The following is a 25,531-nucleotide window of genomic DNA, read 5'->3' on the forward strand; positions in this document are numbered from 1 at the left end:
AAGAATCCTGCAGAGTGGAGTATAAGTTACATATTAATTCATGAGTTTTGCTTCATACATTTCTGATACCATCCTCCTTTGAGAATGAATGTACCCCATCCAGTACTTCTTGCTTCAATGGGTTACTATTTTCAATAGCAATCCATTAGAAAAAAAATTGAATTCGGTATGTTCTTCTGATATAAGTTCTTAAGCCTTGCTACTCCATTTATCCTGCCCTTAGGATACTATTTATAAGGCATCCTCCCTGTGATATAAATTCTGTAAAGTACGTTCAGTGATCACCTCTGAGTCTCAATGTCCCATAAAGAATGCCATCCATAACCATCTTGTCTGTGAATGTAACATTAATTTCAAACTTGCTTTTATATGCTAGTTCTTGACATGCTGTTTTATTGTCGCTATGTATTTATTGGCACATTTTGACATTGCTTGGAAAGTGGAACACAAAGCATTTTAAATACATTGACAAAACTGTAGCTCTTAACTCTGTTGTACTTTTATTTTCTTGTGTGTCAAGGGAGCCAAAAGTCTATAGCAAGAGATTTGAATAAAAGGTTTAGGAAGGATGGTCAGAGGATTTGGAATCTGGTGGCACTGCTAGTTATTTTTATGGAGAGTCGCTAAGGTACCATAAGCAACCACTCTTCCGCTTTGTTTTAACTACACCAGCCTTGGGGAATTACACAGGCTAATATGGATTGTGAATATTAAATTTAAAAAATATTGAAAAAAGAATTATTGGCTATACTTGTATCTCACCCTTCAACGTCTGAGCTGCAAACTTTGTACACTTGCAAGGGGGCATGTCCCATTTTAATCTGTGAGTGACACATAGACTAAGGTTGTGTGTGCTTAAAACATTTCACATATGCAATAGAGGAGGGGAGATTGTAGCCAATTTCCAATGCTGGTCGGAAGACTACTCGCATGTAGGTGCCATGTGGACCTGCATGACATCAGCACATAATCAATTGTCCTGGTTTCTGGTACATCCTCGTGCCCAAAATCTGGGTTAAGCAGCAGGCTCCTTAAGTGGGTTTGCCATTGCACCGCCTCCAGGAGCCATGTGGCTCCTGGCAGTCCACACGCATCAACAAAACCAGGCTGGGCTTCCTTAGCTTGGTTTTGCCTGTGCGTGTGAATTGCCCCACTATGTGATTGTCTCTTTCTTAGCACTGTTTAACCTGCTTGCTGTGCTATTGCTGATGCTGTGATTGATAACTGACTATTTGATCTTGCTGGATCTCAGATAGACAAAAGCAGAACTTGGTTGCCTGCCTTCCTTGAGAATTGTTGGGGTTTGGTCTGTGAGATGGTGGTGTGGCGAGAAGTGGAGCTCAGCTCTCTCTAGTGTGTGCAATATTTCCCTGGTGATTGCTGTGAGATGAGCACCATGACTGTCCTTGAGACTAACTAACTTGTATTTCACTAACTGCTCTCATGGTCTGCTAAGTCTGCAATCTGCATTGCAAGGTGTTCTCAGTCAAAATGTGACTGAAGAGATTGTTTTTGTAGTTGAGCTCAGCTTATAGCTATGCGTGCAAAGGGTGCTGCTGTTACTATTTATCTATCTATCTATCTATCTATCTATCTATCTATCTATCTATCTATCATATTTTGATACCACCTGATATGTACATCTCTAGGTAGTGTACAAAATTTAAAATATTTAAAAATCAACACAGATTAAAATTACACAATAAAAATAGCAAACAGTTATTAAAACAAATTATTAAAATTATTAAAATTAATACTAACTAAAAGCCTGTGAGAACAGGAGAGTCTTGAGGGTCTTCCTGAAAACAAACAGAAAAGGAGATGCTCTTATTTCAGCAGGAAGCATATTCCAAAGCACTGGGGCAGCCACAGAGAAAGCCCAGTCCTAGGTCACCACCAAATTTGCTGGTAGAAACCAAACCGGACCTCTCCTAACAGGCAGCAGGGTTTATGACAATGGAGGTGCTCTCTTGAATAGCCTGGACCCAAGCCATTAAGGGATTTATAGAAAATAACCAGAACTTCATATTTCACCCAATTCCACAGAGTAAAATGTAAGCAGCAAAATATTCAAGCACTGGAAGAAATCCAAGTGACCATAGAATAATGCTATGATACAGTATAAAGTGCAGGCACCTATATTGGGCAGCAGCGATATAAGAAGATGTTGGAGGCGGGCAATAACTTCAGTGACAACGCAAAAGGCATCATTTCATACTGCTTGGGAGAAGGCAATGGTAAACCACCCTGTATTTTACCAACAAAACTACATGGATAGACAAAATAGAATGATTGTCGATGTAGTGTGGATGATGGGCCCCTCAGGTGGGATGGTACTCAACATGCTACTAAGGAAGAGCTGAGGATCTCTCAGAGTATCAATGGTGTTTATGACATGGTTCGATAAAAGCCTTTTGGACGTCTAGCAGCTCATATTGCTATGTGGGAAAAGAAAATCCAAAGCTGCAAAGACAGAATAACAATCGGAATGTGGAACGTAAGAAGCATGGATATGGGAAATCTCGACACAGTGAAAGATGAAATGAATCAACTACAGATTGACAGCTTGGGCATCAGTGAATTAAAATGGACTGGAATAGGACACTTTCAGTGAGAAAATCATACTGTTTACTCCTCAGGACACAAAAAGCAAAGAAAGAACAGTGTTGCTTTCATAGTCAGGAAGGATAGAGCAGTGACATTACTTGGGTACAATGCGGTCAGTGAACAATTAATATCAATTAGATTTTGTGGACAACCCTTTAACATGGCAGTTCTTCAAGTCTAAGCAGAAACTGATGCAGAAGTTGATGAGTTTTATGGTCAAGTTCAGTCTGAAATTGACAGAACATGCAAGCAAGATGTGCTGGTGGTGGCTGGAGACTGGAATGCCAAAGTTGGAAATGGTAAGGAGGAAAACATAGTCGGACAGTATGGCCTAGGAAACAGAAATGAAGCAGGAGAACAACTTATTAGTTTCTGCAAAGGCAATGATCTCTTCGTTGCTAATAAATTCTTCAAATAGCCAAAGCAGAACCTTGTACACAGAAATCAAATTAATTACAGTATTGGTGCAAGGAGGTGGAAGAGCTCAGTTATACAGTAGGGATGTGCATAAAACCGGTTCTCCCGGTTCGGTTCGGATCCGAACCGGGTCCGAACCGGACCAGGGTGGTTCGGTTTTGGTTTTGCCGAACCACCCCCCCGGTTTGGTTCGGATCCGAACCGGTTCGGATCCGAACCGAACCGGTTCGGATCTCAAAAAATAGCTGGTTTGAAAGGGGACCTTGTGTTCTACCTGCCACCCAAATTTCAAGTCGATTGGACCTTCCTCTGATTTTTGGCGATTTTTTAAAGTTTTAGTGACTTTGGGGCAGTTCGGGGGCATAGCATGGGATCTGGGCAAAAGGAGTGGGGTGGGGTGGTAGTGCCTAATGGGTGCAGGCTACCACCCCAATTTCAGGGGGATTGGGCAAAGGGCTGATTTTTGGTAAATTTCTGAAAATTTCATGTCTTTGGGGCAGATTGGGGCATATTGGGGCAGAAAGTGGGGGCTGGGGCAGAATAGTGGGGTGTGGTGGTAGTGCCTAATGGGTGGAGGCTACCACCCCAATTTCAGGGGGTTTGGACAAAGGGGTGATTTTTTGAGAATTTTTGAAGTTTTAGTGACTTTGGGGCAGTTTGGGGGCAGAAAGTGGATCTGCCCCAAAATAGTGGGGTGGGGTGGTAGTGCCTAATGGGTGGAGGCTACCACCCCAATTTCAGGGGGATTGGGCAGAGGGCTGATTTTTTGAGAATTTTTGAAGTTTGGGTGTCTTTGGGGCAGATTGGGGGCAGAAAGTGGATCTGCCCCAAAGGAGTGGGGTGGGCTGGTAGATAGTGCCTAATGGGTGGAGGCTACCACCCATCCCCAATTTAAGAGTGATTGGGCAGAGGGGTGAATTATGGTGAATAGAAAAGGTGTGAATTCTCATTCTATCATAGCAAATGAGATATTTTTCAATTAAACAACTCTCATGACCCCACTTTCACTTTTTCACACTTTCCTTTACTATGAATAATATGAGGAAGTAATCAATTTAGCACACTTCACCTTATGAAGACAAACCTCATACAAATAAATTCACCATAATTCACCCCTCTGCCCAATCACTCTTAAATTGGGGATGGGTGGTAGCCTCCACCCATTAGGCACTATCTACCAGCCCAGCCCACTCCTTTGGGGCAGATCCACTTTCTGCCCCCAATCTGCCCCAAAGACACCCAAACTTCAAAAATTCTCAAAAAATCAGCCCTCTGCCCAATCCCCCTGAAATTGGGGTGGTAGCCTCCACCCATTAGGCACTACCACCCCACCTCACTATTTTGGGGCAGATCCACTTTCTGCCCCCAAACTGCCCCAAAGTCACTAAAACTTCAAAAATTCTCAAAAAATCACCCCTTTGTCCAAACCCCCTGAAATTGGGGTGGTAGCCTCCACCCATTAGGCACTACCATCACACCCCACTATTCTGCCCCAGGCCCCACTTTCTGCCCCAATATGCCCCAATATGCCCCAAAGATATGAAATTTTCAGAAATTTACCAAAAATCAGCCCTTTGCCCAATCCCCCTGAAATTGGGGTGGTAGCCTGCACCCATTAGGCACTACCACCCCACCCCACTCCTTTTGCCCAGATCCCATGCTATGCCCCCGAACTGCCCCAAAGTCACTAAAACTTTAAAAATTCACCAAAAATCAGCCCTTTGCCCAATCCCCCTGAAATTGGGGTGGTAGACTCTACCCATTGGACACTACCACCCCACCCCAAAATTTTGCCCCTGGGCCCCTTTTTACCCCCCGAATCGATTCGGATTTGGATTCGGATTAAATCCGAATCCGAACCAAATCAAGGGTGATTCGGGTGACCCAGATTCGGGCACAAAACAGAACAGGGGTGATTCGGTTCGGGTCCGAGCCAAATCACCCGAAATCCCAAATTGCACACCCCTACTAAGCACACACACAGAGAAGAAGCAGGAGGCGGAGTGTGGATTCTATGATAGCATATTAGAGTGGATTGATGGTGTCTCATTGAAAATCTCATTTGCTATCATAGAATCCACACTCAATACCTCAGAAACAAGAGAACCCTGTACCCATGGGGGTGCCCCTACCAGAGATCCCTGTACCCCATGGGTTAGAAACCCATGGGGGTGGTTGGCACCCTATGTGCACTACACCACCACTTGCTCTGGGCCACCCCAGCACCCCCATGTGCACTTATAGGGCTGCTGAAAGCTCCATTATAACTTATTATGAGGAAAAACCTTAAAGACGCGTAAACTTCAAAAATCACTTAAAAATCACCTCTTTGCCCAATTCCTTTCAAATAATTCTGATAGCTTCCTTGCCCACCCTAGAAACTACCACCCACCACACTGCACTCTACGACACCCCTTTCCCCCCGACATGAAGCTATACATTTGCTGCAATCCTAATTATTCTCTATGAGGAATTCAAAAACACTTAACAATTCACCAATAATCAGAGGAGTGTCCAATTGCCTTGAGATTTTTTGGGTGGTAGGCACCCATGCCTGTCTACCACCCACCCTGCTTTTGTGCTCCTAGGTCCTCCACAACAGGGGATATGGACTGGTTTGGGTCCCATTATACTCAATGAGAAAAATAATTAAAAATATTTCAAATATTCATAAAAAATCATAGGGGTGTCTGATTGCTTCAGGGTTTGCATGGTTGTTGGCACCCATGAGTGCTCCACAATAAGAAATAATGGCCTGGTTCGGGTCCCATTATATCCTATGAGAGAAAAATAAAAATATTTTTCAAAAATTCATAAAAAATCGTACGAGTGTCCGATTGCTTTGGGGTTTGGGTGACAGGTACCCCTGGGTGCCAGCTACCATCTGACCAATTTTCAGCTTTCCGAACCGATCCGAACCGGTCCGAACCGGTTCGAAACGAACCACCCCCAGTTCGGTTCGGATTCGAACCGAACCAGGGGTGGTTCGGTTCGATCCGAACCTCCGAACCGGAACCGGTTCGGACCCGAACCGGTTCGGATCCGAACCGGTTCGCACATCCCTATTATACAGCAAAGACATGGCCGGGGGCCAGTTGTGGAACCAATCATGAACTGCTCATGTGCAAGTTCCAAGTCAAGCTAAAGTGGAAAAACAAAGTTATCCAGTTTCCACGATATGATCTTGAGACTGTTCCCACCATTTTCAAGAAGAATGTCAGGAACTGCTTTGAAGTGCTATACCTCATTGATAGGGAACCAGAAGAACTGTGGAATGAAATCAAAGAAGTTGTTAAGGACAAATGTGAAAAGAGACTGCCAAAGACCAAGAAATAGAAGAAAACAAAATGGATGTCAGAACAGATGGTGGAAATTGCCCAGAAGAGGAGAGAAGCCAAAGTCAGGAAAGATAAAGACCTCAGGGAGGAACTTAATAGGGAATTTCAGAAAGCTGTTAGAAGAGACAAGGGGCAGTACTACAATGACATCTGTAAAGACCATAAGGATAGAAATAGACACAGAAAAACAAGGCAAGTTTTCCAAAAGATCTCTGAACTCAGAAGGAGGTTCCAACCTCGAATTGGTATGCTAAGGGATGCCAAAGGACAGATAGTACCTGTCCTTTATTAAGAAGGAGAAGTTAAAACAGAGATAGGAGTATACTGAAAATCTGAACAGCAGGGACGTCAATATCCAAGATACTCCAGAAGATATTCCCTACTTGCAAGAACCTCTAGTATGGGAAGATGACGTTAGATCAGCACTCCAGTCATTACCAAGTCAGAAGGCTACAGGAATTGATGGAATAGCTACAGAAATATGGCAGTCAATAGAAGAATCAGTTAAGGTGCTAACCAAACTATGCCAGCAAATTTGGAGAATGACACAGTGGCCAACAGATTGGAAGAAATCAGTCTACATACTCATACCAAAGAAAGGAGACTTAACAGATTGTGCAAACCATCACACAATATCCTTAATTTCACATGCTAGCAAAATAAAGCACAGGATCATCCAACGCAGATTAGAGCCCTATGTGGAAAGGGAAATGCCAGATGTTCAAGTTGGTTTCAGAGAAGTCTGAGGAACAAGAGACATCATTGCCGATGCATGCTGGATAACTGAGAAAGCCAAAGAATACCACAAAGAAGTCAATATGTATTTTATTGACTACAGAAAAGCCTTCAATTGCATTGACCATGTCAATTTGTGGAATATCCTTAGGAAAATGGGTGTCCCAGAACATCTCATTATTCTCATGAGAAACCTATACACAGGGCAGTAAGCCACAGTCCAGGTGGAACATGGTGAAACAGACTGATTCTAGATCGGCAAAGGAGCAAGACAAGGCTGTATACTTTCTCCTTCTTTATTCCATTTATATGCTGAACATATACTGAGAGAAGCTGGATTGGAAGTAGATGAGTGTGGTTTTAAAGTTGGAGAAAGAAACATCAACAACCTGCGCTAGGCTGATGACACCACTCTGATAGCTGAGAATGTGGATGATCTGCAAGCTCTAATAATGACATTCAAGGAGCACAGTGAAAAAATGGGACTATAACTAAATGCAAAGAAGACTAAACTAATGACAACAGGTACAGCAACCAGCCTCAGAACTGATAATGAAGACACTGAAGTGGTGGATAGCTTCTGCCTTTTAGGGTCAGCCATCAACAGTAAAGGATCCAGCAGTCAAGAAATACGCCTCAGACTAGCACTTGGTAGGGTTGCAATGAAGGCCTTGGAAAGGATATTTAGATGCCGGTATGTGTCTATACCTACAAAGATTAGAATAGTTCAGACAATGGTTTTTCCCATGACACTCTTTGGATGCAAAAGTTCAACTTTGAAGAAGCAAGATAGAAAAAGTATTGATGCTTTTGAACTTTGGTGCTAGAGAAGACTTTGGTGCTATGGACAGCCAGGGAAACACAAATAGAGCATAGGAAAAATCAATCCAGAATTTTCACTAGAGGCACAAATGACCAGACTCAAACTATCATACTTTGGAAACATTATGCGAAAACCCAGCTCCCTTGAGAAGTCCATAATGCTGGGAAAAGCTGAAGGAAAGAGAAGAAGAGGATGACCAGTAGCAAGATGGATGGACTTCATGACAGCAATGAATGGACCACTGAGAGACCTTAAAGGCCAAGTTGAAGACAGATCATCCTGGAGAGAATCTATCTATGTGGTCGCTAAGAGTTTACACCGACTTGACAGCACTTAATCAATCAATCAATCTTCCATTTGATGGGAAGGGTTTATTTGAAAGTGTGATATGACTCATCCTTGCACTCTCTCCCACCCCTCCCCCACTTCATCAGCTAAGGGTGTCTGATAGGGATGTGCGAATCGATTCGGATACAACTAGATTGTACCTGAATCTAGCTGATTCGGGTGATTCGGAGACAAAACTAATCACCGCTGTGGTCCATTGGCTAGATTCAGGTACAAATCGATCCATGTCTTCTTGACAGATCTCAACACACATGGAAAACCAGTAACTCAAGGAAGTGAACCAAGTCACATACTGAGGTTATTCATACAATGTCCCAAAAGTGGGCTAAGGGAGCCCAGCCCTCTTTTGGAAGATTATGTGCTGCAACAGGAGCTGCACGGCTCCTGGCAGCAAACCTCCCAAACTATTCCTCCTCTGAAATGAGATTAGTGGAGTAAGTGCTCCACTAACCTCGTTTCCAACATCCTGAGAAGCCACAGCACAACTCTGTGCCATGGAGACTCATGAATAGACCTCCGACTGGGAGGCTGCCTCCCGGTGCCTCCCGGGGCCGGGGGGTCCCCAGAATCCTCCATGCACTCGTGTGGGGCATGCTGGGACTTCTGGGGGGCCAGGTGGCCCCCGATCCCTGCTGCCCCTTCCAGCTCCATGACGGAGCCAGTAATTGTGTGGGCAGCCAATTCAGCCACCCAGAGACGGCTCCCTGCTCATGTGTGGGGAGTGTGGGCTAAGCCACATCTCGCCGCAAACCACCTTGAGACGCTTCACTTTGTCCATGTGAAGCATCTCATTACATCTCAGGCCACAATGGATGGTATCCTGAGAACTTCTTCCATAAAGCTGCTTTGTTTTATCTGTAAAGTGCCATTATTATGGATATAAAGAATAAAACTTCTCCTTGCAGATATTTGATTCAACCCTGTTCTAGGAAACTGATGACTTTCTTACCTTTCCCCCCAGAACATTAGGTTTGTGCTTTTCAAGATGTTTTTTCAAGATGTTTTCTAAATGAGATTGTTATCCAGTTTAGCTATTCAGTGTTCTCTGCTCCTCAGACAAGGATTAGTGAAGGAATTTATATCTATATGATACATATTGGCATTTTGTATAGTCATGATAAATTTTAGAATTTTAAAAAGCATAAGCTCAAATGCAGAGTTAGGTTGTTTTTAGCACCTCACCTGGCTCCTTTGCAGTTTATAAGTATGACTGAGATAACAGTGAATTAAGAACTCTGCTTCTTGAAATTATCTTTCATGTAAAGCCCTTTGTAATCATCCAGGTAACCTAATGATAACAATATGCTGTAACACTAGCCTCATTCAGCTGATATAAAATAGCCCTGTTGTAGCCATGTACAGCAGGGTGAAGGGAGAGGAAGTCCCTCCTCTCCACAGGAAGTCCCTCCAATCCACAGTGTGCAACACCACTCACACATACAGCAGGGCTTGTCTGAAGAGGGAAAAGCCAAAAGCATGATGATGGGCACTTCTGCGATTGTGACACTGGATGAAACCAATCACAGAAGCGCCCACTATCACACTTAAGACTCTTCCTGCTTCAAACAAGCAATCATGAAAGTACCTGCCATCATGGGTAAGGCTCTTCCCTCTTCAGACAAGTCCTGCTGTAACCGTGAATGGTGGGGCACAAAGGTGATCAATACAGTGGGGATGGGACTTCATAGTCCTTCACCCCACTGAGTACACCTACAGTGGGGCAATCATATAAAATCTGAACCAGGCTACTGGCAAAGCTGAATAAGCAGCAGAACATTGTGCACTGTAACTCAAGACAGTTTTGCACACAAATTCAGCTCCTAAAGATTTGTTTTGGTTCTCTTTTTATCAAACAAACAGCTTTTAGAAAAGCATGCCAAGCACATTCTAGTCTGGAACATATGAATTGATCTTATATTGAAACTGGCCCATGTAGGTCAATATTGTCTACAATGAGTGGCTCTCCAGGATTTCACACAGGAGTCTTTCCCAGACCTACCCAGAAATGCTATGATTGAGCGTGAGACCTTCTGTATGCAAACAGGCACTCTACCATTGAGCTACCCTCTCCCAATTCTTCACGCCCATCACGCTTTTCTAAAAAATCTATTAAACGGGGCTTAAACAAAAAAAATTAGAATGCAGATCTATCAGAGTTTTGCCCAAAAGAGATACTGTGAATGTCCATACGGTTTTTGCTCCTAGTGTCAAAACTGAATAATTGTTGTGGCAAATAAGTATTTCAAAGAGGCAGCAGGTTAGGGAATATTGCCAAATGCATGAAATTCAAGAGTGCTGACTGGATGCACAAGCTGTTGCACAATTAAGGTAATTGTGCTTTTGAATAGCAAAGAGGTTTGCAATTAAGCCAGTTGAAGACAACAATGCACATATGATATGCAACAATGATTTGCGCTGGAATGCAAATCTGCATGCTTGCTTCAGTGTATATGTGGCACTGTATGTTTATACAGTGCCAGCATAGGGCAAAGTGGAAATAGCCATGGAAATAAAGTGGTAAGCTTTATGCATTTCTGCTCATGACAATATCTTCAAAGATTTGTTCATATAAATTGGGATATAACTAAATGATGTTATGTGACAGAAATCACAGAGGTTAGAAGAGATTTAATCTCCTCAGGCATGAAAAGTGAAGGGCTAACAATCTTACAGCAAGGAATGAATACAATGTCCATATATCTCAACTGATGCACTAAACTATTTTTGTATTCTAGATTTTAATGGGCACCTAGTGTCTACAATCAAACCTTCCATCAAGTATCCTGTCCATTTCAAGAAAGTACATGTTGAATTTGTTGACTGAGCACCAGACCAGTCCAGACACGTTTTTGTGAAAAATCAAGTAGCCATTTCCACATTAAAGTAGTCATTAACACATTAGTTTGTTACAGGGTGCACTGGTGAGCCTTCTTCCAATAGTCAGAAAGCAGAGCACTCCTAACTAGGGATGTGCGAATCGATTTGGATACAAATCGATTTGTACCCGAATCTAGCTGATTCGGGTGATTCGGAGAAAAAACGAATCACCCCTGTGGTCCATTGGCTAGATTCGAGTACAAATCGAATCGCGGCTGATTCGATTCGAGTCGATTCGGGTTTCGGATCTGTCCTATTAATTTCCCCAGATTCCCAGCTTTCTTTTTTTTAAAAAAGCTAAGCTCTAGCCCTTATAGAAGTGGAGTTATGGAGCAAAATGTGTGGTCACTAGTTTTCAAGTGTTCGGATTCTTTGGTGTATAATAACTTTCACTCAATGAATCCTAATGAGGATTCATTACACACCTTCATTTCTTCTATTCATTTTGACTGTCTTTTAGACAGTGCCAATTGTCAACTGCCATGTGCCAATTACACCCCACTCCCACCCGCAAGGCAGTGAGGTATTACTCAGTTTAAGTTAAGTGCCTAATGGGTAGAGGCTACCACCCAAATTGCAGAGGGATTGGGCAAAGGGCTGGTTTTTCTCCTTTGGGGGGCTTACTAAAGGCCAGGGGGGGTCTGCAAAGGTCTCCCCTCCCCCCGCTGGCCTCTAGGGCCTTGCAGGGACCATTTCAGCATGTGCGGTGCCCATTTTTTAAAAAAAATTTTTTAAGGCTGCTGAAAACAAAATGGCCACTGCGTATGCTCAAATGGCGTCTGTGAGGCCTGGCATGGCCTAGGGCCTCACAGAGGCCATTTGAGCATGCACAGTGGCCATTTTGTTTTTGGTGGCCATTTTTTCAAAATATTTAATTTTTTAAAATGGCGCCCCCCTTCAAGTGTCAGTCAGTCAGTCAGTCAGTCAGTCAGTCTTTATTAATACAGCCAATGGCCAGAATTACAAAAATAAAATCATTTAGAATTAACAACTTCATCCCTTCAAGTGGTGCCCGGGGCACGTGCCCTGCCTGCCCCACCCTAGATACACCCCTGGGATTGAGATTTTTAGGTTAGAACCTACATACTTTGTCAAATGAAATAGGCTCTTGTCTACAAACGTTTATGCCACAATATATTTGTTACTCTTTAAGGTACCATGGAACTCTTTGGTGTTTTTACTACAAGAGAGCAACCTGGCTAATAACCTGCAGTGCAAAATGGGTGGTTCTTTGGAATTGTTCCCAATAACTGGGAAGTTGGAGAATCCGGTCCTGTGATAATCTGACCATCTGCAATTAGGGGTGTGCAGAAAACCAGCTGGCCTGATTTGGTTTGAGTCTAAACTGGACTAGAATGGGACCAGGCCAGTTCAGTTTTATCCCCCATCAAAACCATCCTGGTTTGGTTCGGATGTGTGTGTTTCACGTGCATTTTTTGTTTTTTAATTTTTTTTTAGTACTTAACCCCTCTGGTCAGCCTCCATTTTGACAAAAACCACCTGGTATGGGCGTTCTTTGGCCCTTTCTGGGCCTTTTCTCCACCTGGTGGCTATTTTGGAGTCCACCGCACATGTGCAATGGGCCTCTGTGTGGCCTGGGTCATGACCCAGCTTCACAGGGGCCCATTGTGAATGCATGGCAGCCTCCAAAATGGCCTCCATGATGGGGAAAAGTCTGGAATGGGCTGAAGAATGCCCGAACCAGGTGGTTTTAGGTAAAATGGAGGATGGCAGGGGAGAGGGAACCTCTGTGGACCCACTGGCCTTGGAGAAGAACACAGAGGGGGTAAATACTAAAAAATAATTAAACAAAAAATGCTTGTGAACCCCCCCAAACAGTGTGGGGGGGTGTTTTTTCAGTCTGGGGTCAGTCTGAACAGGGGATGTTTCATCCTGATCCCGAACTGTCGAACTAAATCAGTTCAATGTTGAACCGGCTTGACATTGATCTAGTTTGCACATCCCTATCTACAATCACCACCAAAAGAAGTGGTCAAGTGTTCCTGGAGAAATCTAGCATTTTACATGATTGGATTGACAAAATCATTCTTATAGTCTTGGCTGTTGGTTCCCTCTGATAAGAATATGCCCTGTTACAGTGGATATACTATGAGAGGAGGGGGGGAGAGAGAGAGAGAGAGAGAGAGAGAGAGAGAGAGAGAGAGAGAAGGCATAAGTACACTTTGCAAAGCATTGGAATTAATATTAATGTAGCGGTGTGGGTAAAAGTAAGTGATGCTGTGTGCAGTCATAACACCGTCTCCCTGGAGTTTCACTTTAATCCTCAAGCAATAATGTCTGAGGGTATAAAAAGTGTTTGCTTTATGCAGTGAAACATTACATGGAGCTCAACAGGCTGAAGGGCTTTTTTCCCCTCATGGCACAAATCTTTTTCTTCACTGCATCACTTTGACATGAGACATGAGCCCTATTCACACTAGAGTAGAATAGTAGAATAGAGTAGTTTAAAGTAGAGCATCCAAAGTGGGTCTGGACGTTCTGCCCAGCACGTCATTCACCCTATCACCCATACTGCTCACAGTTACAGCAGCATTCGTCTGAAGAGGTGAACACCATATTATTATTATTTATTATTATTTTACACAGTCGGACAGGTGTTATTGACTGGTTTGTTTTATCCAGACATCGAGTCCTTCCCAAGGACCTGGGATGCCAGAATTTTATTGTCAATGTTGTTGCTGTTGTTATAGATATCGTCGCAGAATATAGAATGTTCCCAGTAAAGCTGCTTTTTGTAATTGGCTGATGGTGATTTCTGTGGCCCCTATGGTGTTGAGGTGCTCTTCAAGGTCTTTTGGAACTGCACCCAGGGCGCCAATTACCACTGGGATGATTTTGGTCTTTTTCTGCCACAGCCTTTCAATTTCAATTTGTAGATCTTTGTATTTGGTGATTTTTTCTATTTCTTTTTCTTCTATTCTGCTATCCCCTGGTATTGCTATGTCGATTATTTTGACTTGTTTTTCTTTCTTCTTGACTACAGTTATATCTGGTGTATTGTGTGGCAGATGTTTGTTTGTAGTCGGAAGTCCCATATTATTATTATTATTATTATTATTATTATTATTATTATTATTATTATTATTAATTTTGATTTCTATACCGCCCTTCCAAAAATGGCTCAGGGCGGTTTACACAGAGAAATAACAAACAAATAAGATGGAACCCTGTCCCCAAAGGGCTCACATTCTAAAGAGAAATGTAAGATAGGCACCAGCAACAGTCACTGGAGATACTGTGCTGGGGGTGGATAGGGCCAGTTACTCTCCCCCTGCTATATAAAGAGAATCACCACGTTAAAAGGTGCCTCTTTGCCCAGTTAGCAGGGGTTGATGAACATTACATCATAAACATGATGACAGGTATTTCTGTGATTGGGAGCCTGGGACACACAACCTATCAATCATGGAAATGTCCACTACCATCATCACATCCCTTCAGACAAACTCATTGCCATAACAATGACATAACAATGTCATAACAATTGCCATAAAAATGAGGAGCAGCATGGAGGGAGTGATGCACAAGGTGGGACTTCAGGCAGACTTTGGATGCTTGTATTTGTGGACTGTGTCTTTAAAAGAAAACGGCTGAAGAGGGCTAAGGCTGTTGGTCCTTAGTCCTATGTGTCCTCTCAAGGATTAAAACAGACTGAAGGTCCCTGTTTACTCCCTTTACCTTTTGATTCCCCAAGCTACATTTTGCCTTATTTATATTTTAAAATTAAACTGTTGTGTTGCCTTTTGATTGCTCACTGGGACACAGTTTGAGAATATCTGGATTAGTAGGCCCTCTTCAGTAACAGTTGTGTTTACTGATTGTAGCAGTCAATAACAATCAATAGGTGATTGGAGTGGTGGCTCCACTCAGACAGTGGTGGCTTTCTTGCTCAGTGGAAAGGCAATGCATCTATATGCATGAAAATTTGGTTCATGAAAATTTGGCTAAATCGGGGCCACTGTATTTTGCAGAACTGTGCTTTGAATCATAGACAGTATTTTGCAGAAGCCAGATGTACTTGCAGAACATTTCTCCAGCAAAACAAATTGATGATTGCAAAGCAGAGCTATAACACATGGCATTGATTTTTGAAAAAGAGCCACTTTGGGCAAAAAATAAAAGCATCAAATGCATATAATGTCTTAGACTGCTGCAACTGCTGGCAATTTTGTGAAACATCAAGACCATGAGATGTTGAAAAACAAGACAAGAGTACTGCTTTCAGCACTGGAGAGTAGAGAGAATTACCACTCTCTCACAAATGAGCCTCCCAGGATCTTTGCAACTGCACTTGTGACAGAATCCTTTGGAAGCAATCGAAAAATGCCCAAGACTGGGGGGAAAGCCTGGGTTTCTGTCTAGGAATACTGCCAAGTGACTGGAGGCTGGGAGAAATGCAGCCAGAAACATTTGTGAACAAACACTGAGATAAATTTAGTTTCCAGCAATTTACAGGTATAAATCAGTACACCTGCATGCACAGAGCTTCCTGGGGGGCACAGCCTAATCTTCCTGCATCACTGTGCAAAAAACTTCTTCTCCCACATAATGTTGATCTCCAAAATGACCCTTTAGTTGCATATGGTGCCTGTGGTGTTTTTGGTTAATCTATTCCTTGATCCGGGCCAGCTTTTGAATTATGAATTTGAATTTTGAATTTTGAATTTGAATAGTTACTTGTATTCCAATCCTGGAGTAGAGGTTGGGCTAACAAAAACCGCCAGCAGCAAGAGCACAGAAAAACAGTCTGCACTTGCCTCTCTGTACATAATATCTATTTCATTAAACTATTAATATTCCTGATTCCACTCCACTGCCTTGTCCTTGAATACTACAACTTTCTCCCTTGGATTCTACAGTGCCTTGTACTCCAACAGAAGTCTAGGCTGTTTTAGTATCCACTGCCATGTGGCAGCCCCATGACATTTGTATTAGGAGATCAGAGAGCTGCCCCTGTCCATTTCTCACCACAACACTATTTCACAAATAAAAAAAACCTTGGCTTTAAAAAAAAAAAAATCCAAATCCTAAATCTGAGCAGGTGGGAGAGAGAAGTGCCTTTAAGGAGGGTATTTTAAAAGGGGATGTGTGGTCAGGGGTCATCTATTTTTGCAGTGTGAAAGCTTCTAGAAAAGCTAGAAAATGTAAATTCCCCTCAAATAAAGAAGCAGGCTGGGGGGGGGGATTTTTGAAGGGGAGCGAGCAACAATGGGCTAAGTCTAAAGAAAGGGAAGGGAAGAGAGATTATTGTGGCCTGTCTCCTAACCCACACCTCCTGTCCTACAGTCCTATGTATCTGGTAGTACCTAATCCTTTCCCCCAACTAGGTCCTATTTAAAGAAATCTAACCTGACCAAGCTGGAGGGGTGGGGCTTACCTTCTGGCAACTGACGTCTTCTACTGGAGTCTGGCCAGGTCCTGTCTTGGAGGCACTCAGGCCAAGCAGACACTCTGGGACTCAACAGCTGGGGGTATGGCAGGTGGGTGCCAAGTAGGTGGGCACTAGGGATGTGCAATTAGATTTGACCTTGGATCAATGCAGGTTGGAATGGGAGCAATTGGGTGATTCGATCTCAAATCGAATCACCCTCAAAACAAAGAGCCCAATTCAGGGTCTAAGAGAATCACCCCTGACTTGACCCAAATTGATTTGGGTGGTTCAATCTATTACACAGACCAGTCCTCCAAGGCAAGCTAACATGCTAAGTCTGGAGTGAAGGGCTGGTCTGCCTGCCGACCCCAATGGGTAGAACAGCTCCGCTCCACCCACCCCCAAGCACCATTTGAGGCCTGTTTTTCCAGGGAAATGGGCCTCAAAATGGTGCTCAAATCACCCAAATTGATTTGGGTGATTCGAAGGTGATTTGTTGAGACAGCTTGCCAAGCTGTCTGATTTCGACAAATCATTTTGAAAATTCTGCCATATGATTTGAGCTTGAATTGAATAGCAGAATCTAATTCTTGTACACTTCTAGTGCACCCCCACAAGTATATTATAGCACCCCAGTTATTAAAGCCACTGGAGGCTGGCTACAAGAAGAAGAAACACACACGGTGGTGGGGGTGACTGACAGCAGCACCTACTTACTGGTACAATTAAAACACACACACAATAGAACAAAATTTTTTAAAAGTATCAGTTGGCACTGCAAAGAAAAAGAGAAAGATAAGCCCCCCTCTCTTTCTCTCTACCTCTCCCCACACACACAGACAGGCCCCAGTACCCCAGTCTCACTGTCTGCTGCTGATCCTTCCTCCTTTTAGAGGCACATCATAAGAGATAGCTCTCTGGCCTCCCAGTTCATTAAATACATTTTGAATATCCCTCCTTTGTCTCCCACTCCCTCCTCTCCCCAGCCAATGGGGACACCATTGCCCATGACAACATTTGATTTGAACGATAACAAGCCAACCAAGAAGAAAGGAGACCACTAGCCAATCGGAAGCCAGTGCCAGAAAACCAATCTGCGAGGGGAAAACAGGCCTCCCAAATTGTGCTTGAAACACTCAAAACTTTTCAAGTCAAAATGAGGCTGTTTTGCTTTAAGCCTGAAACAGGCCCTTTATTCTAAGGGTCATTTGTTTTGAGCCTGAAACACTCGAAACGGCCATTTCAAGCTGGAAACATTTTGCACATCCCTCCTGTTATCAGTTTCTCCCATGGAGAAAAAAGTGCATTCAGAAAGGAGGAGCCTTGTCCCCAAGTCACCAGCAGCTCCTTCCTTAGAGGTGCATAGGCTGTTAGCAGCTCCTCTAACAGCAGAAAAACCAAACTATACTTCTTTAATACAATACGTAATCACAGTCAAGCCCCTGAGATTGTTATTACTATTGACAGTGGACCATGACTAAGATATTACTAATAGCAAAATGTTGAAGGGATGTGTTCTTTCTAATGTAGTGAAAATTTGATCAATATTTTGTAACATTTTTATTTTCCAGAGGCATTTTGGTGTGACATGATTTTATTGATTGATTGATTTGATTTGATTCTATATCGCCCTTCCAAAAATGGCTCAGGGCAGTTTACACAGAGAAATAATAAATTAATAAGATGGATCCCTGTCCCCAAAGGGCTCACAATGTAAAAAGAAATATCAGATAGACACCAGCAATAGTCACTGGAGGTACTGTGCTGGGGGTGGATAGGGCCAGTTACTCTCCTCCTGCTCAGTAAAGAGAATCACCACGTTAAAAGGTGTCACTTTGCCAAGTTAGCAGGGGTTTCATGATAACCCCCACCAAGAGAATATGTTGTTAACTTTTGTACATCTAATTTAATTGTACTTTTCATTTACTAGATTTTACGAAGTGGTACGGATCAATCTAACAGTAGAGCTATACAAACTACCACATTGTGACTCACAACTCTGCCTATTCCTCTCTTCTGCAATCTGATCAATATGTAAAATATTCCTGCTCATAGCTTTAGAGGTGTTAACGCTTTATCAGAGTGAAATTTTATGTCAAGATTTTCTTAACACACAACAAATTCACCTCCCTGTGGCTTTAATGGGATTATTGCTGTTATCCCATTATTGCCTGGTGGTGTTTTCTTTGTATGTGCACTGTAAAACCATGTGGCTGGATATTTTATTAAGTAGATATCTGGTGCACTGAATCAATGTATTTATAATTTCCCCTACAGCAAGAGAATTGAGCAGGAAAATGGGCAGGGTGGAAAGGGTTAAGCAGCCCCTCCCAATTCTTTAGCTCCCAAAGCTCTTTTTAATTTTTTAAAAATAATCCTTAATGGGGAAAGCCTGCAACTTAATGAAAAGTAATCCTTAATGGAGAAAGTATGCAACTTGTCTAGTTTGGACCTTAGTTACTCTGTATTTTTATTAATGTTCATAGTAGCTTTTAATGTAAATTGCTCAAATGTTGATTCTCTTTGTAAAGTGCCCTGAATCCTCAGAACAGAGAGTGGGGAAATAAAAAAAAGTCAAAACAACACATAGCAAAGAAGTCAGATATGCTACTGCAGGAGAGTAGATGAAATTATTTTTGAATCCTAGAAAAATTGTCTCCTGCACTTCCAGGGATTTTTCTCAGTGCAAATTACTGTTTTGATATTGTTTTCTGACCCACCATTGCCATATAGGTAATGCTATATAGCTGCTTACAAACATAATGTACATGGAAAACAGTGTCACTTTTTTGTGTGAGGAAAACAGGAGACATGACAGTGCTTGCTTGGAAAGTCAAACTCTCTTTTACCATAAAGAATCCTCTAGAATAAAAATGTGTATTTCATAGCCATGCACAGCCTTAAAGCTAACTCACTTGGTCTCCCTGTGTCTTATCAGAACTGTATCCTGACTTTATCTGAAGAGTCCCTCACCATATGCAGGCAGTCAACATTTTAAAACAGAAATGTACTGACAAATATAAGTGGGACATCCCATCTGGTTCTTTGTTTGGCCTGCATAATGCACTGCTCCATTCCATTAATGCAGATTCTTGCTTGTGATTCTGTGCTGCAAGCCTAATTACTCTCAATTTATTTGCTCAGCCCTGCATTTGCTATCTGCTATTCCAGAAATATGAAATGATCTAAATCCTTTTATATCTGGCAGCAATCCCTAATTATTCCTCATTTGTTTTTATTCTCTCCCAATTTAGCATCATCTGTAAAGTTGGAGATCATGGTTACATATCATAATAAGAGCTCTGAAATGTTAAGAAAAAACATATCATGCTCCACCCACCCCATGCATGTTTATGCAAGGCTACACTGAGAAAATAAATGAGAGCTGCATGAAATAATAGGTTTGGGGTGGGATATCAGTCCAAATAAATTGAATAAAAATAAATGAACTGCATCTAAGATGAACAGGAGATGATGCAGGCGAACATGATGAAGTGAGTAGAAGGCCATGTAAGGGAATGAAGGAGAGATACAAAGGGTATTCACATGGACAGCCTCATCCAGGCTAGGGCAGCCCAGCCTGGGTTAGGCTGCACATGTGAAGAACCAGGAACATGGTCACTTCCGGCACTACCCCCGTGCCAAGCCCCATTTCTGAACTTGGCGTTTAGCCAAGGTTAAGTGAACCTATGGTGAGAACTGGTTTGAATTGAACTGGTTCAAGCTCAAAGCAGGCCAGCCACCAAAAAGAGGTGGTGGTGGTGGTGGTGGTGGGTTTCCAAGTTCGAACTGGGCCCAGTTTGGATCGAACCAGTTTGGCCTGGTACAACCAACTTGATTGCCATGTTTCTAAAGGGGAATCCAGTAAGGATTCCCTTTTACAAGCAAAGTGGGCTGGGAAGGTTCCCTATCTAAAAATGGGTTGGGGTGGGTGAGCACTGGCTTTCATGGCAGTGGGGGTGGCTCCCCAAGGGCGGTGGGGGCTGCTCTGTGGCAGCGGTGGCCACTCTGGACCTCACAGGTGCTTCCCACACACTGTAGGCTGGTGGGTGGGGGGTTCTGTCCTCTGTGCATGCACTGAGGACATTTGCATGACCTCCATGCATGTGCGGAGGCCAGAACCAGGCCAGGGAGCATTGGTGAGGCCAAGACAGTCTGCTGCAGTGGAGCCACCCCTGCTGCCAGCAGAACTGGTAAAGTGCCATATCACCCACCCCCAACCCATTTTTAGATAGGGAATCCACCCCCAGCCCCCTTTGCTTTTAAAGGGGAATTCTTGCCTGATTCTTCTTTACAAGCATGTCGATCAAGCCAGTTGTATCAGGCGAAACTGGTTCGATCTGAACTGGCCCCAGTTCGGTTCAAACCCAGACCAGCCCCCTCTTTTTGGTGGCTGTTCTGCTTCGAGTTTGAACCACTCAAACCAGGCCAGTTCAAATTGAAACCAGGTTCAATTCAAACCAGTTTGCACAACCCCTAGCGGCTGAGGTTAAGCAAACCATAGGCTCGCATAACCTTAGCTAAATGCCAGGTTCAGAAGGGGGGGGGGCTTGGCGTTGGGCTTCCCCTTTACAAGCAGGGCAATCAAACTGGGTCAAACTGGTTGGAATCAGTATGGCAAATCAAACTGCACTGGCTCACAGACTGACAGGTTCAATTTGAGTTTGGTTCAAACTCGAATCGAACCACATGTTCTAGTTCCATGCACAGCCTTATCGGCCAGGAATCATCTGGGCAATTGCTGCTGGGTTAAACGCCTCCCCATCTCCCACCCCCACCCCGCCCGGCTTGCTGCCATTTCTGGCAATGAGCTGGGGATAAGGAGCGGCCACACTGAGTGCAGTCACTGCTGTAATGAGAACAGCCACCATGCTTGTGCCCCTTGACACCCTGGGATATGGGAGGGGGAGGTCCTCCCACTCCCAGAATTTCCCCTCATTGTGCTGCTACTCATGTGGATGCACAGCATGGTGGAGGGGAGGACAGTGGCCACTCATCTGCTGGGTAAGGTGGGTGGGCTCCTGCCCCCCCCTCAGTCTGCCCATGGAGGTCGCATGCATGACCTCACAGTGTTTGATGATTTGTCCAAGCTCTCCATTCAAAAGAAGGTGATCCATATAATTATTTATTTGTTTGTTTGTTTGTTTGTTTGTTTGTTTGTTTTCATTAGTTTAGACAGACAGGTGTTATTGACTGGTTTGTTTTATCCAGACATTGAGTCCTTCCCAAGGACCTGGGATGCCAGAATTTTATTGTCAATGTTGTTGCTGTTATAGATATCGTCGCAGAATATAGGCTGTTCCCAGTAAAGCTGCTTTTTGTAATTGGCTGATGGTGATTTCTGTGGCCCCTATGGTGTTGAGGTGTTCTTCAAGTTGTTTTGGAACTGCACCCAGGGCGCCAATTACCACTGGGATTATTTTGGTCTTTTTCTGCCACAGACTTTCAATTTCAATTTGTAGATATTATTTCTTGTTTACACAGTCAGACAGGTGTTATTTACTGGTTTGTTTTATCCAGACATCGAGTCCTTCCCAAGGACCTGGGATGCCAGAATTTTATTGTCAATGGTTATAGATATCGTCGCAGAATATAGGCTGTTCCCAGTAAAGCTGCTTTTTGTAATTGGCTGATGGTGATTTCTGTGGCCCCTATGGTGTTGAGGTGCTCTTCAAGGTCTTTTGGAACTGCACCCAGGGCGCCAATTACCACTGGGATGATTTTGGTCTTCTTCTGCCACAGCCTTTCAATTTCAATTTGTAGATCTTTGTATTTGGTGATTTTTTCTATTTCTTTTTCTTCTATTCTGCTATCCCCTGGTATTGCTATGTCGATTATTTTGACTTGTTTTTCTTTCTTCTCGACTACAGTGATATCTGGTGTATTGTGTGGCAGATGTTTGTCTGTTTGTAGTCGGAAGTCCCATAATATTTTTACATCTTCATTTTCGTCATTTTTTCAATTTTATGGTCCCACCAATTCTTGGCTACAGGTAGCTTGTATTTTTTGCAGATGTTCCAGTGTATCATCCCTGCTACCTTGTCATGCCTTTGTTTGTAGTCAGTCTTCTTACAACAGCTGATCAGGTGGTCCACTGTTTCATCTGCTTCTTTACAAAGGCGGCACTTGCTGTTTGTTGTGGATTTTTCTACTTTTGCTCTTATTGCATTTGTTCTTAGTGCCTGTTCTTGTGCAGCCAGTATTAAACCCTCTGTTTCTTTCTTCAAGTTGCCATTCTTAAGCCATTGCCAGGTCTTGGTGATGTCTGATTTTCCACTTATATTGTGTAAATATTGACCATGCAGGGGCTTATTTCTCCATTTTTCTGCTCGGTTCTTGACTTGTTCTTTCTTGTAGGCCTGTTTTGTTTCATTGGTGTTGAATAGTTTTGCGTTCTTGACCATTTGAAGTGCATCTTCTTCACTGTCCCTTATATATTCTTCAAGGCCTCTTTTCTCCTCCTCTACTGTTTGATGGACTTGCAGCATTCCTCTTCCACCTGAGCTGCGAGGGAGGTAGAGCCTATCCACATCACTGCGGGGGTGCAGAGCATGATTGATGGTCATGATTTTCCTGGTCTTCTTCTTATTATTATTATTCGATTTCTGTACCACCCTTCCAAAAATGGCTCAGGGCGGTTTACATAGAGAAATAATAAATAAATAAGATGGCTCCCTGTCCCCAAAGGGCTTAAAATCTAAAAGAAACATAAGATACACACCAGCAACAGTCACTGGAAGTATAGCTGAAACTCAAAAAATTAGAATATCGTGCAAAAGTCCATTAATTTCAGTAATGCAAATTAAAAGGTAAAACTGATATATGAGATAGACGCATTACATGCAAAGCGAGATAAGTCAAGCCTTAATTTGTTATAATTGTGATGATCATGGCGTACAGCTCATGAGAACCCCAAATCCACAATCCCAGAAAATTAGAATATTACATGAAACCAATAAAACAAGGATTGTAAATAGAACAATATTGGACCTCTGAAAAGTATAAGCATGCATATGTATTCAGTACTTGGTTTGGGCCCCTTTTGCAGCAATTACTGCCTCAATGCGGCGTGGCATGGATGCTATCAACCTGTGGCACTGATGAGGTGTTATGGAAGACCAGGATGCTTCAATAGCGGCCTTCAGCTCTTCTGCATTGTTTGGTCTCATGTCTCTCATCCTTCTCTTGGCAATGCCCCATAGATTCTCTATGGGGTTCAGGTCAGGCGAGTTTGCTGGCCAATCAAGCACAGTAATCCCATGGTCATTGAACCAGGTTTTGGTACTTTTGGCAGTGTGGGCAGGTGCCAAGTCCTGCTGGAAAATGAAGTCAGCATCCCCATACAGCTCGTCTGCGGAAGGAAGCATGAAGTGCTGCAAAATCTCCTGATAGATGGCTGCGTTGAGCCTGGACTTAATGAAGCACAGTGGACCAACACCAGCAGATGACATGGCTCCCCAAATCAACACAGACTGTGGAAACTTCACACTGGACTTCAAGCATCTTGCATTGTGTGCCTCTCCATTCTTCCTCCAGACTCTGGGTCCCTGGTTTCCAAATGAGATGAAAAGAGGACTTTGGACCACTGAGCAACAGACCAGTTCTTTTTTTCTTGAGCCCAGGTAAGACGCTTCTGACATTGTTTGTTGTTCAGGAGCGGCTTGACAAGAGGAATACGACATTTGAAGCCCATGTCCAGGATCCGTCTGTGTGTGGTGGCTCTTGATGCACTAACTCCAGCCTCAGTCCACTCCTTGTGAAAGTCCCCAACACTTTTGAATGGCCTTTTCCTGACAATCCTCTCCAGGCTGCGGTCATCCCTGCTGCTTGTGCACCTTTTTCTTCCACACCTTTCCCTTCCACATAACTTTCTATTAATGTGCTTTGATACAGCACTTTGGGAACATCCAACTTCTTTTGCAATTACCTTTTGAGGCTTTCCCGCCTTATGGAGGGTGTCAATGATGGTTTTCTGCACAACTGTCAAGTCAGCAGTCTTTCCCATGATTGTGATTCCTAATGAACCAGACTGAGAGACCATTTAAAGGCTCAGGAACCCTTTGCAGGTGTTATGGATTGATTAGCTGACTGGAGTGGGACATCTGGAGCCTAGACTGTTGAATCTTTTCACAATATTCTAATTTTCTGGGATTGTGGATTTGGGGTTCTCATGAGCTGTAGGCCATGATCATCACAATTATAACAAATTAAGGCTTGACTTATCTCGCTTTGCATGTAATGCGTCTATCTCATATATCAGTTTCACCTTTTAATTTGCATTACTGAAGTTAATGAACTTTTGCACGATATTCTAACTTTTCGAGTTTCACCTGTACTATGCTGGGGGTGGACAGGGCCATTCACCTCCCATGTGCAATCAGATGTAGAAAACCTCTGCATGTAGGAAATGAATAACCAGGGTTAGTCTGGTATCTTAATGTAATGATATATTTCCCCCCCATTTGAACACCCATCTTTGTTGCTGCTTTTGTCATCTGCTGGCAAAAAGGAAATAATAAAGCAGGACATTATTCTCTCTCTCTTTCTGACTCACAAACTATATAAACTATATTTAAAATATTGTAAAACCACAAGAGAGTTCTGGTTACAACAGGTTATCTGGTCTATACCAGGATCAATTTTCAATAGCAGGATGCAGAGTTCTGCCAAAGAAAATTCTCATTTTCCCTGTGTGACAGCCTCATACAGGTGCAGGTGTGACAAATTTCTGCCAAGAGGCTTATTACTATCATCATTCTTAAGAATATCCTCTGCTCTCTCAGGTGCAGAATATAGCACCTGTGTTAAATTGCCATCTCACACTGGTCTAACAGCTTTGTATTCTGTGAACATAAACCACCAGAAGAGCCCATGGGAAGCTGGCTGTGTTTTGATGATGACTGCTTTGTTTTCTTTGTGAATCAGGCATTAAAGTGAAGCTTGTTTTCCAAAGTTGATGGCAGTAGTTGAGTCTGAGATGAAGAACTTCTCTTT

At 43.1% G+C, this 25,531-nt stretch overlaps 1 long non-coding RNA gene across 2 annotated transcripts in view; it reads left to right on the forward strand.

Annotated features, from left to right (window-relative positions):
- The window catches only part of LOC128349232 (uncharacterized), a 247,476-nt gene that overhangs the window by 177,749 nt on the left and 44,196 nt on the right, over positions 1-25,531 (forward strand). The window contains exon 4 of one of the 2 annotated variants that reach the window (XR_008318641.1): positions 11,004-11,137. The exons of the other annotated variant lie outside the window; for it this stretch is intronic. This is a non-coding gene — a long non-coding RNA (uncharacterized LOC128349232). Of the gene's footprint in view, positions 1-11,003; positions 11,138-25,531 lie in introns of those variants that run through there. 2 annotated transcript variants of the gene reach the window in all.

The sequence above is a fragment of the Hemicordylus capensis genome, chromosome 3 (genome assembly GCF_027244095.1).
Source record: "Hemicordylus capensis ecotype Gifberg chromosome 3, rHemCap1.1.pri, whole genome shotgun sequence".
Classification (NCBI taxonomy): domain Eukaryota; kingdom Metazoa; phylum Chordata; class Lepidosauria; order Squamata; family Cordylidae; genus Hemicordylus; species Hemicordylus capensis.